Source organism: Lathyrus oleraceus, chromosome 1 (assembly GCF_024323335.1).
Source record: "Lathyrus oleraceus cultivar Zhongwan6 chromosome 1, CAAS_Psat_ZW6_1.0, whole genome shotgun sequence".
In the NCBI taxonomy this organism is placed as follows: domain Eukaryota; kingdom Viridiplantae; phylum Streptophyta; class Magnoliopsida; order Fabales; family Fabaceae; genus Lathyrus; species Lathyrus oleraceus.
The window spans coordinates 389,256,786-389,268,475 of NC_066579.1; the positions used below are offsets into that span (position 1 = coordinate 389,256,786).

The window sequence follows — 11,690 nt, forward strand, 5'->3', positions numbered from 1 at the left end:
CGGATTAGTGAGTAGATACATGGATGAACCAAAGGTGTCTCACATGAAGGCTGCAAAAAGAATCTTGAGATACTTAAAAGGATCAACAAACTATGGAATTCTATTTCGAAGAGATTCTTAAAGCAAATAAGTTGTGATTAATTTATATTCAAATGTTGATTGGTGTGGAGACAATCTCATGGTGCCCGAGAAAGCAACCTATGGTGGAATTATCATCATACGAGATTGAATATATAGCATGATTCTATGTTGTTTGTTAAGCAACTGATTACTTCTTTCAAGTATTTGATGCCCCAATCTCATGGTTCTCGAGAAAGCAACCTGTGGTGGAATTATCATCATGTGAGGTTGAATATATAGCAGGATTCTATGTTGTTTGTTAAGCAATTTGGATCAGAGATATGCTGGAAGAGATGGAGGTCAAAGTGAAGAAACCCCTGGTGCCGCGGATCGACAACAAGTCAGTCATTTATCTTGCAAAGAATCCACTTCTACATGGAAGGAGTAAGCACATTAAGTTTAGGTTTCATTTCTGTCGCACCTCGAAAAAAATGGGGATACGACCTCAAAGCGAAGCGCGATCGCACGCTCGCAATGATGGACTGAACAGAGTCGCCACCGAACTTTATTTATTCCTAAAAAGGAAAGGGGAAATATCGATAAAACCCACGACAAAAGAAAGGATAAGATATGGTCATCGCAACCAATATCAGGGTTCGGGAGTCGATTACGCAAGGGGAAGGTATTAGCACCCCTCACGTCCGTTGTACTCAACGGGAACCATTAGGTCAGTTGTGTGCATTAATGTTAGTTTGAAGTGTTAGGCTTTTCAGTTATTAGGTGGGAAAGAAAGAATATAAGAGGGAAGAAATGTTTTTGGATTTTTTTAACGAAGGACTAAACCTAAGTTTTTTATTAGTGGGCCTGACAAGATTTAAAAATCCTGCTCCTACGTATCTCAAAAGAGAAATCAAGGCTTACGTAGTTCTGGGTTAACTCAATTTCATCCCGGAGATACTCCCATATCTGACCGTATTTGGCATCTTTCCATGCGATGTCTCCAATAGTAGCTACGACTGATGACGAGTTAATAACAGTAGGTACAGTTTCATCCCCCCTTTTTTATCAGATGCAATTACAGGTTCATCGCTTTTATCTGATACGGTTACAGGTTTTTCACTTTTATCTGATACGGTTACATGTTCTTTATCAGTCTCTTTATAACATCTTCAAAGTGTTTAAGCTCATCATCATCAAAAGACTCGCTTTGCAACGCCGCGTTCCATAAAGGTGGTCTTGCTTTAAAGAGTTCAGAAAGAGGATATTTTGTTGCATAATCCAACCATGGAAAGAAGGAAGGAACGGTTCTTCCATTTGAACCGTATTCCGTCACTTTGACGGTATCACATGCTCTGTTGATATGCCAGCGGAAGGTTTAAGAATGCCGATGATTAGCCTTAGTGCCTCAAATTTGTAATTTTATGCTTGTTTGTAATTAGATGCCTATTATAATCCTTAATTTTTGTAGCTGTAATTGTTGAGTTCTAAGTAACAACATCTTTATATGTCATTCCTTCACCACGCCAGCATGGCTGAATGCATACAGTAATCCAACAAAACTGACTTCGTTTGGTACTAATTGAGCTTGACACATACGAGAAAATATGTTTAATGCCTCATCACCATAACCCTGCATTCCATAACCCGGGACATGAGGTTCCAGGAGGCCACATCTTTCTCTGTCATAACATCAAAAACCATCCGAGCAATCTCTTATATTTCCGCATTTTGCATACATATCAATCAGTGCATTCGAAACAACAACACTAGAGCCATAACCAATTTTTGTAACAAACCCATGAACAACTCATCCATTGTCAAAATCTCCTATCACAGAATATATAGACAAAACTCCAGTAACTGCAGATTTACAAGGAATCATCCCATTCTCCCCCATCCTCCTAAACATCCACAAGGCCTCTTCAAAGCGTCCAATATGCGCATACCCATCAACCATTGAATTCCAAAGCACAACATCTCTAACAGGCAACTCCTCAAACACTTCATTTGCATCCACCATCAATCCAAATTTCAAGTAAGTATTAACCAAAGCACTTCCAACAAAAACAATCCAACTCCAACCCGAGTTTAAACAACAATCCATGAATCTTCTTAACCTCCAAAACCTCTGCAGAACTACCACAAGCTCGGATCACACACGGGAACGTGAATTTATCAGGAACAACAATACCCAGATGGCGCATTTGCTTAAAAAAGAACAACCCCGTATTGTGGAAGCCGATTTGAAACGAATCCAACAATTATTGAATTGTAAGCAAAAACATTTTTGTCATGATGGGTAGGGTAGTTGAAGACTTTAAGAGCATAACCGATGAGGGTGCACTTGGAGTATATGTTGATGAGGCTGGTGATGGCAAGTGGGGATGAAAAGAAGCCATTTTTGAGCAAATGGGAATGGTCGGTTGCCTTTGGTCATTGAATGCATGCAAATGAACTTTAGGCCAAGTGCCAAAAAAAAAAAAAAAAAAAAATTCAGGGTCAAAATCAGGGTATGACAGTTGCCCCTATTTAAGCGTCTTCAACTAGAGAATATGAAGCAGGACACTCTTCATATGATCATAGTGGGAGATGGTTAAATACTAAGAAGGCCCGGATTTTGATCCTGAATCCATATGACATGATGTGATATGATATGATATGATATGCATGATATGATATGCATGATATGATATGCATGGATGCATGTTTTTTTTTTTTTTTTTTTTTTTGTAATTTTCATCTGCTAGGGATATGGTGAGTCCCTGACAGGAGATGCTACTAGACAGACCAAACTGTGGGGAATACTGATGATCCACAGGGAGACTGACAAATGGTCAGAAACAACTTGCTGGGAAAACAGTCCTGCTGGCGAATCAGACACACACTGGGGAGTAATCCAAATGAGATTTGATAAACGACACTTAGAATACAACCGAATAAAGAAAAAGATGCTATGACAGGTTCATATAAGACCTGACAAAGCTGGGGGATAATTAAGGAGAAAACTCTTCAGAACAGGCTCATGTATGACCTGATACCGGAATAAGGGTTCAACAACAGGTTCATACATGACCTGAATGGTATTGAACAACTAGAGAAAAAAAATCTTCAGAGCAGGTTCCAGTATGACCGGACCCCGGAATAGAAGGTTCAATGACAGGTTCGTACATGACCTGAATAGGATTGAACAAAGAATCTTCAGAGTAGGTTCAAGCATGACCGGACCCCGGAATAAAAAGGTTCAATGACAGGTTCGTATAAGACCCGAATAGGATTGAACAAAGAATCTTCAGAGTAGGTTCAAGCATGACCGGACCCCGGAATAAAAAGGTTCAATGACAGGTTCGTATAAGACCTGAATAGGATTGAACAAAGAATCTTCAGAGTAGGTTCAAGCATGACCGGACCCCGGAATAAAAAGGTTCAATGACAGGTTCGTATAAGACCTGAATAGGATTGAACAAAGAATCTTCAGAGTAGGTTCAAGCATGACCGGACCCCGGAATAAAAAGGTTCAATGACAGGTTCGTATAAGACCTGAATAGGATTGAACAAAGAATCTTCAGAGTAGGTTCAAGCATGACCGGACCCCGGAATAAAAAGGTTCAATGACAGGTTCATATAAGACCTGAATAGGATTGAACAAAGAATCTTCAGAGTAGGTTCAAGCATGACCGGACCCCGGAATAAAAAGGTTCAATGACAGGTTCGTATAAGACCTGAATAGGATTGAACAAAGAATCTTCAGAGTAGGTTCAAGCATGACCGGACCCCGGAATAAAAAGGTTCAATGACAGGTTCGTATAAGACCTGAATAGGATTGAACAAAGAATCTTCAGAGTAGGTTCAAGCATGACCGGACCCCGGAATAAAAAGGTTCAATGACAGGTTCATATAAGACCTGAATAGGATTGAACAAAGAATCTTCAGAGTAGGTTCAAGCATGACCGGACCCCGGAATAAAAGGGTTCAATGACAGGTTCGTATAAGACCTGAATAGGATTGAACAAAGAATCTTCAGAGTAGGTTCAAGCATGACCGGACCCCGGAATAAAAAGGTTCAATGACAGGTTCGTATAAGACCTGAATAGGATTGAACAAAGAATCTTCAGAGTAGGTTCAAGCATGACCGGACCCCGGAATAAAAAGGTTCAATGACAGGTTCGTATAAGACCTGAATAGGATTGAACAAAGAATCTTCAGAGTAGGTTCAAGCATGACCGGACCCCGGAATAAAAAGGTTCAATGACAGGTTCGTATAAGACCTGAATAGGATTGAACAAAGAATCTTCAGAGTAGGTTCAAGCATGACCGGACCCCGGAATAAAAAGGTTCAATGACAGGTTCGTATAAGACCTGAATAGGATTGAACAAAGAATCTTCAGAGTAGGTTCAAGCATGACCGGACCCCGGAATAAAAAGGTTCAATGACAGGTTCGTATAAGACCTGAATAGGATTGAACAAAGAATCTTCAGAGTAGGTTCAAGCATGACCGGACCCCGGAATAAAAAGGTTCAATGACAGGTTCGTATAAGACCTGAATAGGATTGTACAAAGAATCTTCAGAGTAGGTTCAAGCATGACCGGACCCCGGAATAAAAAGGTTCAATGACAGGTTCGTATAAGACCTGAATAGGATTGAACAAAGAATCTTCAGAGTAGGTTCAAGCATGACCGGACCCCGGAATAAAAACAATTGGACTCTGACCGTAAGCAATGGACTACAACCAGCTTTTAACGGATTTTGCCAACAACAATTGGACTTTGAAATGAGTTCTAGTAGCAACTGAGCTTGGAATAAGCCTAGCAACAACTGATCTTTAGGAGACACCAATGAGTCTTGAAACAATTCCAGGGAATGACACAGGGTTCTGGAACTTCGTCAGAATAAAAGTGACATGTCTGAGAATTCATCAGAGAGTAAAAGAAACAAATTCTGGAAATGCATCGGAATTACAAGTGATATTCCGGAAATACAACAGAATACAGACACATCCGGCAATACATCAAGGAAATTCTGGAAATACATCAGAATATAGACACATCAGAGAACACCTCAGATAGATGGTGAAACATCTGGAAATACATCAGACCAGTTATGGAAATTCATCAATAAACCAAGGAGTAATCCGGAAATTCATCGGATAATCCAAAAAGAAAAATGAACCTCAATGGAAAATTTTCTAATAGGTGCCAACTGGGTTGGATTTGAAAATGACTGCAAAAACCGGATGATGGTTTAAGGGCACCAAATACAGACTGGAATCAAAGGTCAAAGGATATAGGATCAACAACAAGACCTGGGTCAATGCAAAATGAGCACGAAGTACATTTCGGCCATGCATGATTTGTATTCTTTTATGCATGATATATGAATGATCATGCTATGAGAATGCTGACACCTGAGTGGACTGGGAGTTGGTAAAGGCTTTTTATGGAAGCTCATGATTCCTCAACACCGAGAACTCAACCAAATATTTTATGATAGATGTTGTCAAAGGAGGATTCTATCCAGTTTGATAGCCACAACTTAGCCAATGGATCCTTTTTGGAGGATCAATGAATCGTGCTAGCATAATTTTCAGGCACTCGTCTTAAACTCGATAGTTGTTGACGTATGGCAGAATTTGTTTGAGCAGTTTGAAAGCACGAAGAAAGAGGTTCTGCCCCTCTGTGGCTCATCTTGCCCCAGTTTGTTGGGACTTTGGAAATGTTCACCTTGAAAGTGGGTTTGGAAACAACTTTCCATGAGACTACCTCGAGAGGGCTTGCCCCAAGTGTTTGAAACTTGCAATGGTCCGCATTTGACTAACCAAATGTTGGAATGGCAGACTCTTGGTTGACTGTCCTTTGGATAGTTGGACTTACCGAGCTCTGAGGTGGCTTGCCTCAGTCCAAGTCTTGAAGCAAATTACTCTTGGCTAACTGAACCTTGGAGTGATTGGACTTACTGAGCTCTGAGGTGGCTTGCCCCGGTCTGATTCTTGAAGCAGATTACTCTTGGCTAGATGACCCTTAGGGTGACTAGCTCGAATTAACTGATGCTCAAAATGATTTGCCCCCGAATAGACTTCTTTCACTCCATCTAGTTCCTCAACTGTGTACTGAATTTCTTTGATGCTGAGTGTTGACTCGCAAATAAGATTGTGCGTTCAAAAATGGTAATTTTAATTCAATGCTTATGCAAAAATTTGAAATCAAAATTTATTGATATGAACGGATGAAATACAGTGAACGGGTCAATGATAAGAACACAATGGTGATCAAGTCATTCACAGTATGCAAATTGGTGCCATCAAATGATTAACAAAAATCGTTTGGAGTCAAGTTAACACCAAGGTTATAGTATGCTTTCAAAATAAACCCTGCCTCAATTAGGTCTTTGAAGGGTTGTAATGTGGTCTGGTTCACGGTTTTTTTGAAACAAAAGGATATAAGGCTCAAAATTTATTTTTACCCACCCCTTCTTCTTGATGATCTCCAGTTCCTACGTTCAGTTAATTCAATACACGCATTCGACTTCCAAGAGGGTTCGAAGGTGTGATGAGGATTCAAGACGAATTTTTCTTGAAATGGCAGTCACCTTATTTTTTGTTTTGTTGAGGGTTTTGGTGACCTCTTTTTGTTTTTCTTTGTCCCTTATTTTGCCTGGACCGCTTCTTTGAAGCTTTCGGTCCATCGGGATGCCCTGACTTTTGCCTAAGTCATTTTTGTGGTGTTTGACTTAGCGGGCTTTTCTTTTTGAAAGGTGGAGACTGCCACATTATTGGTGGATAAGGATCAACCAACACTAATTTTAGCTTTTCTCAACTTCTTTGACACTTCAACGTGTGCGCGAAGGATAAATGTGGTTGAACCTAATTGGAGGGTGTTCATATGGACGATTTTTTTTGAAAGACCGAATGCATGATCAAACTATCTGAACACAACTACCCTGCCCCAGGTTAAGATTAAGGGTTTTAGATCCGAAACAAACACCAACTTCTAGGCTCAAAGTGGTTGTCTAGGGATTAACTCCTTATAACTTCAGTGTTTGGGGATTTGAAACAATGCCTTACATCATCGACAAGGTTTTATTCAAAAGCATACCACAACAATTTCAGGTGTTTTATTTTCATCATCCTCCCTCCAATCTTTGTTAACACAACAGTTTGATAAACAAAAGTGAATGAGAGGGGTATTTTTGTTTTTTAACATAAATGAAAAACGAGTGAATACGAATGGATCAATTCAAAAGATGCATAAACATTTCATTAATCTTACCAATTCAAATAAAACAACAATGTTTAAAAGCAAATAACAACCAACATGCAAAGAAACTACAAAAGAAGTGTTGAAACAACCAAATGATTGCCAGCTTTAGGGAATTGATTTCTTCAAACTTGAAGATTGGGATCAACCAACTTTTTGACATGATGATCTTCAAATTCTTTTCTTTCAATCTCATCGTCGAACGCAACCCTCTTGGATCCACTACTCACTTCTCCTTTTCTTTCATTGGTATGGGTCGTGACATTGGAAATCCAAGACGGTATCTCAATGCTCTTACCAGGAAACAATGATAGCTCATTAGCCACATCCCTGACATCTTCCTTGTGGTACAAAACCTTGAGGGGTTTCAAGGGTCCTTTCCCTTTATCATTACTTGGCCCAGAGATCAGGGTATATGTACTTGAGACTTCCTCCTTGAGTGTTGGTGACCTTATGTCAATCAATCTTTGCAGCTTGAGCTTAAAACTCATACATTCCTCGATGGAGTGCCCCATTGTTCCAGTATGGTATTCGCACTTGATCTTCGGGTGATCTTCTTCAAAGACTAAGCTCTTCTTGTTAATCAGTTCTCGTACCAAATATTTTAGCGCACAACAAGAATCTAGGTCATGTCCCAATGCCCCTTTATGGAATTCACACGTTGCATTTGGATTGTACCATGGTAGGTCTGGTGACACAGGCGTGAGAGCTCGAGGGGTTACCAAAGCATTTTGGATTAGTAGCGGGTAGAGTTTGCTATATGGCACCGGAATCGAGTCATTGTGACCCTGGTTCTTCTTGCTCTGATTCTGATTTTTATTCTGAACTTGGCTTTGGTAACTTTGAGGAGGAATAGCCAGAGGATGTTGATGATGACGCCTTGAGGGTGGTCTATATACTGGTAAATGAGGAGTTGCCACATAGCATTTCCCTTGACTTGGGGGAACACCAGATGGATGTGGCGTAGTAGCTCTCTTTGTTGCAGCAGCGTATATTGGGTGACCCTCTCTTCCCAACAAGACTTGCAGGGTTTCCAAGACCCATCTCATTTGGATCTTCAAAAGATTAAGTTCCTCCTTCAGTGCTTCTTGGCTTTTCCTTAGCTCGTCCATCATCTCCTGAGACATGGTTCTTTGTTCTAAACGCGTGTTGAGAATCACTTTGCTTCACGGACAAAAGATGGATGAGTTTTTTTTGGTATTTTGTCTGGAGAAGGCCATGCATTATGATGCGATGCAAATGCAATGGAATGCGAATGAATGCAATGCAAGCCATGCACATTTGTTTTTTCATACACGGGTTCAAAAGTCTGAGGTACTGACGAATCTGATTGTTTTCCCAGAATAGGTTCTCACCAGGTATGGTCTAAGGTTTTTTTTTTGAAAAAGTTCCTAGAGTCACGGATCCATTAGACTGTTTGCTACCTGCGGCAACTTACTTGCCGGGCATCAACTCCATCTAAAGAATCTACTCTAAGTGAGGTTCTCGCATCGATCTAACGAGAAATACATCTCGCAGACCCACACTACGCAACCATCTTTCCTAGTGGGATAAAGAACTAAGGTTCTACAAATGGTTCTCAGAGTCATGGATCCTAAAGAAAACATCGAAGCTTACGGCAACTTACTTGCCGAGCGACAACATCCTCTCAAGAATCTACTCTAAGTGAGGTTCTCGTACCGACCCAACGAGAAATACATCTCGCGGACCCGCACTACTCAACCTCGTCCTATCTTATGTTTTTACTCAAGACTCGGGTAAAAAGTCTTTCCCACAAGGTTTGCAATCAGAATATCCAAGTACCAAACCATAATCGAACCAATACAGCAGATTTATATCAATATAACAATAGAGACAGTAAAAACAATAAAGAAAAGCCATATAGGTAAACAGACAAACGCACACAAACGACCTAACTAGGCTTGACTCACTTAGGGATGCTCCTAAAACTCCCCAGCAGAGTCGCCATCTGTCGCACCTCGAAAAAAATGGGGATACGACCTCAAAGCGAAGCGCGATCGCACGCTCGCAATGATGGACTGAACAGAGTCGCCACCGAACTTTATTTATTCCTAGAAAGGAAAGGGGAAATATCGATAAAACCCACGACAAAAGAAAGGATAAGATATGGTCATCGCAACCAATATCAGGGTTCGGGAGTCGATTACGCAAGGGGAAGGTATTAGCACCCCTCACGTCCGTTGTACTCAACGGGAACCATTAGGTCAGTTGTGTGCATTAATGTTAGTTTGAAGTGTTAGGCTTTTCAGTTATTAGGTGGGAAAGAAAGAATATAAGAGGGAAGAAATGTTTTTGGATTTTTTTAACGAAGGACTAAACCTAAGTTTTTTATTAGTGGGCCTGACAAGATTTAAAAATCCTGCTCCTACGTATCTCAAAAGAGAAATCAAGGCTTACGTAGTTCTGGGTTAACTCAATTTCATCCCGGAGATACTCCCATATCTGACCGTATTTGGCATCTTTCCATGCGATGTCTCCAATAGTAGCTACGACTGATGACGAGTTAATAACAGTAGGTACAGTTTCATCCCCCCTTTTTTATCAGATGCAATTACAGGTTCATCGCTTTTATCTGATACGGTTACAGGTTTTTCACTTTTATCTGATACGGTTACATGTTCTTTATCAGTCTCTTTATAACATCTTCAAAGTGTTTAAGCTCATCATCATCAAAAGACTCGCTTTGCAACGCCGCGTTCCATAAAGGTGGTCTTGCTTTAAAGAGTTCAGAAAGAGGATATTTTGTTGCATAATCCAACCATGGAAAGAAGGAAGGAACGGTTCTTCCATTTGAACCGTATTCCGTCACTTTGACGGTATCACATGCTCTGTTGATATGCCAGCGGAAGGTTTAAGAATGCCGATGATTAGCCTTAGTGCCTCAAATTTGTAATTTTATGCTTGTTTGTAATTAGATGCCTATTATAATCCTTAATTTTTGTAGCTGTAATTGTTGAGTTCTAAGTAACAACATCTTTATATGTCATTCCTTCACCACGCCAGCATGGCTGAATGCATACAGTAATCCAACAAAACTGACTTCGTTTGGTACTAATTGAGCTTGACACATACGAGAAAATATGTTTAATGCCTCATCACCATAACCCTGCATTCCATAACCCGGGACATGAGGTTCCAGGAGGCCACATCTTTCTCTGTCATAACATCAAAAACCATCCGAGCAATCTCTTATATTTCCGCATTTTGCATACATATCAATCAGTGCATTCGAAACAACAACACTAGAGCCATAACCAATTTTTGTAACAAACCCATGAACAACTCATCCATTGTCAAAATCTCCTATCACAGAATATATAGACAAAACTCCAGTAACTGCAGATTTACAAGGAATCATCCCATTCTCCCCCATCCTCCTAAACATCCACAAGGCCTCTTCAAAGCGTCCAATATGCGCATACCCATCAACCATTGAATTCCAAAGCACAACATCTCTAACAGGCAACTCCTCAAACACTTCATTTGCATCCACCATCAATCCAAATTTCAAGTAAGTATTAACCAAAGCACTTCCAACAAAAACAATCCAACTCCAACCCGAGTTTAAACAACAATCCATGAATCTTCTTAACCTCCAAAACCTCTGCAGAACTACCACAAGCTCGGATCACACACGGGAACGTGAATTTATCAGGAACAACAATACCCAGATGGCGCATTTGCTTAAAAAAGAACAACCCCGTATTGTGGAAGCCGATTTGAAACGAATCCAACAATTATTGAATTGTAAGCAAAAACATTTTTGTCATGATGGGTAGGGTAGTTGAAGACTTTAAGAGCATAACCGATGAGGGTGCACTTGGAGTATATGTTGATGAGGCTGGTGATGGCAAGTGGGGATGAAAAGAAGCCATTTTTGAGCAAATGGGAATGGTCGGTTGCCTTTGGTCATTGAATGCATGCAAATGAACTTTAGGCCAAGTGCCAAAAAAAAAAAAAAAAAAAAAAAATTCAGGGTCAAAATCAGGGTATGACAATTTCCTAAGGGATAAGATAAACCAGGGTGAACTTAAAGTTAGGCATTGCTCGAGTAAAGCACAGTTGACTGACATTTTTAGCAAAGCACTGAAGATCAACAGATTCCTAACTTTGAGAAAGAAATTATGAATAATTCAGTTCGACTATGATTAGTTTGTGTTCGACAACTTGGATTATAAGAGGGTATGTTGTGATATAATCCAAGTTGTAAATCAAGCCCAATTTAGTTAGGGTTAGGGTTTGTTATGTTAGTTACTTAGTATACAAGTAACATAGATGTATATATACACATAATTGTAATTCAATTTTAACAGCTTGCATAAATAACAATTCATTAATTACTTTTCATTCTCTCTCA

General features: G+C 40.0%; 1 pseudogene; it reads right to left on the reverse strand.

Moving 5' to 3' along the window:
* Window positions 1–1,567: 1,567 nt before the first annotated feature.
* On the reverse strand, window positions 1,568–11,377 carry LOC127109321 (pentatricopeptide repeat-containing protein At3g14730-like; annotated as a pseudogene).
* Between the last annotated feature and the right edge of the window lie 313 nt (window positions 11,378–11,690).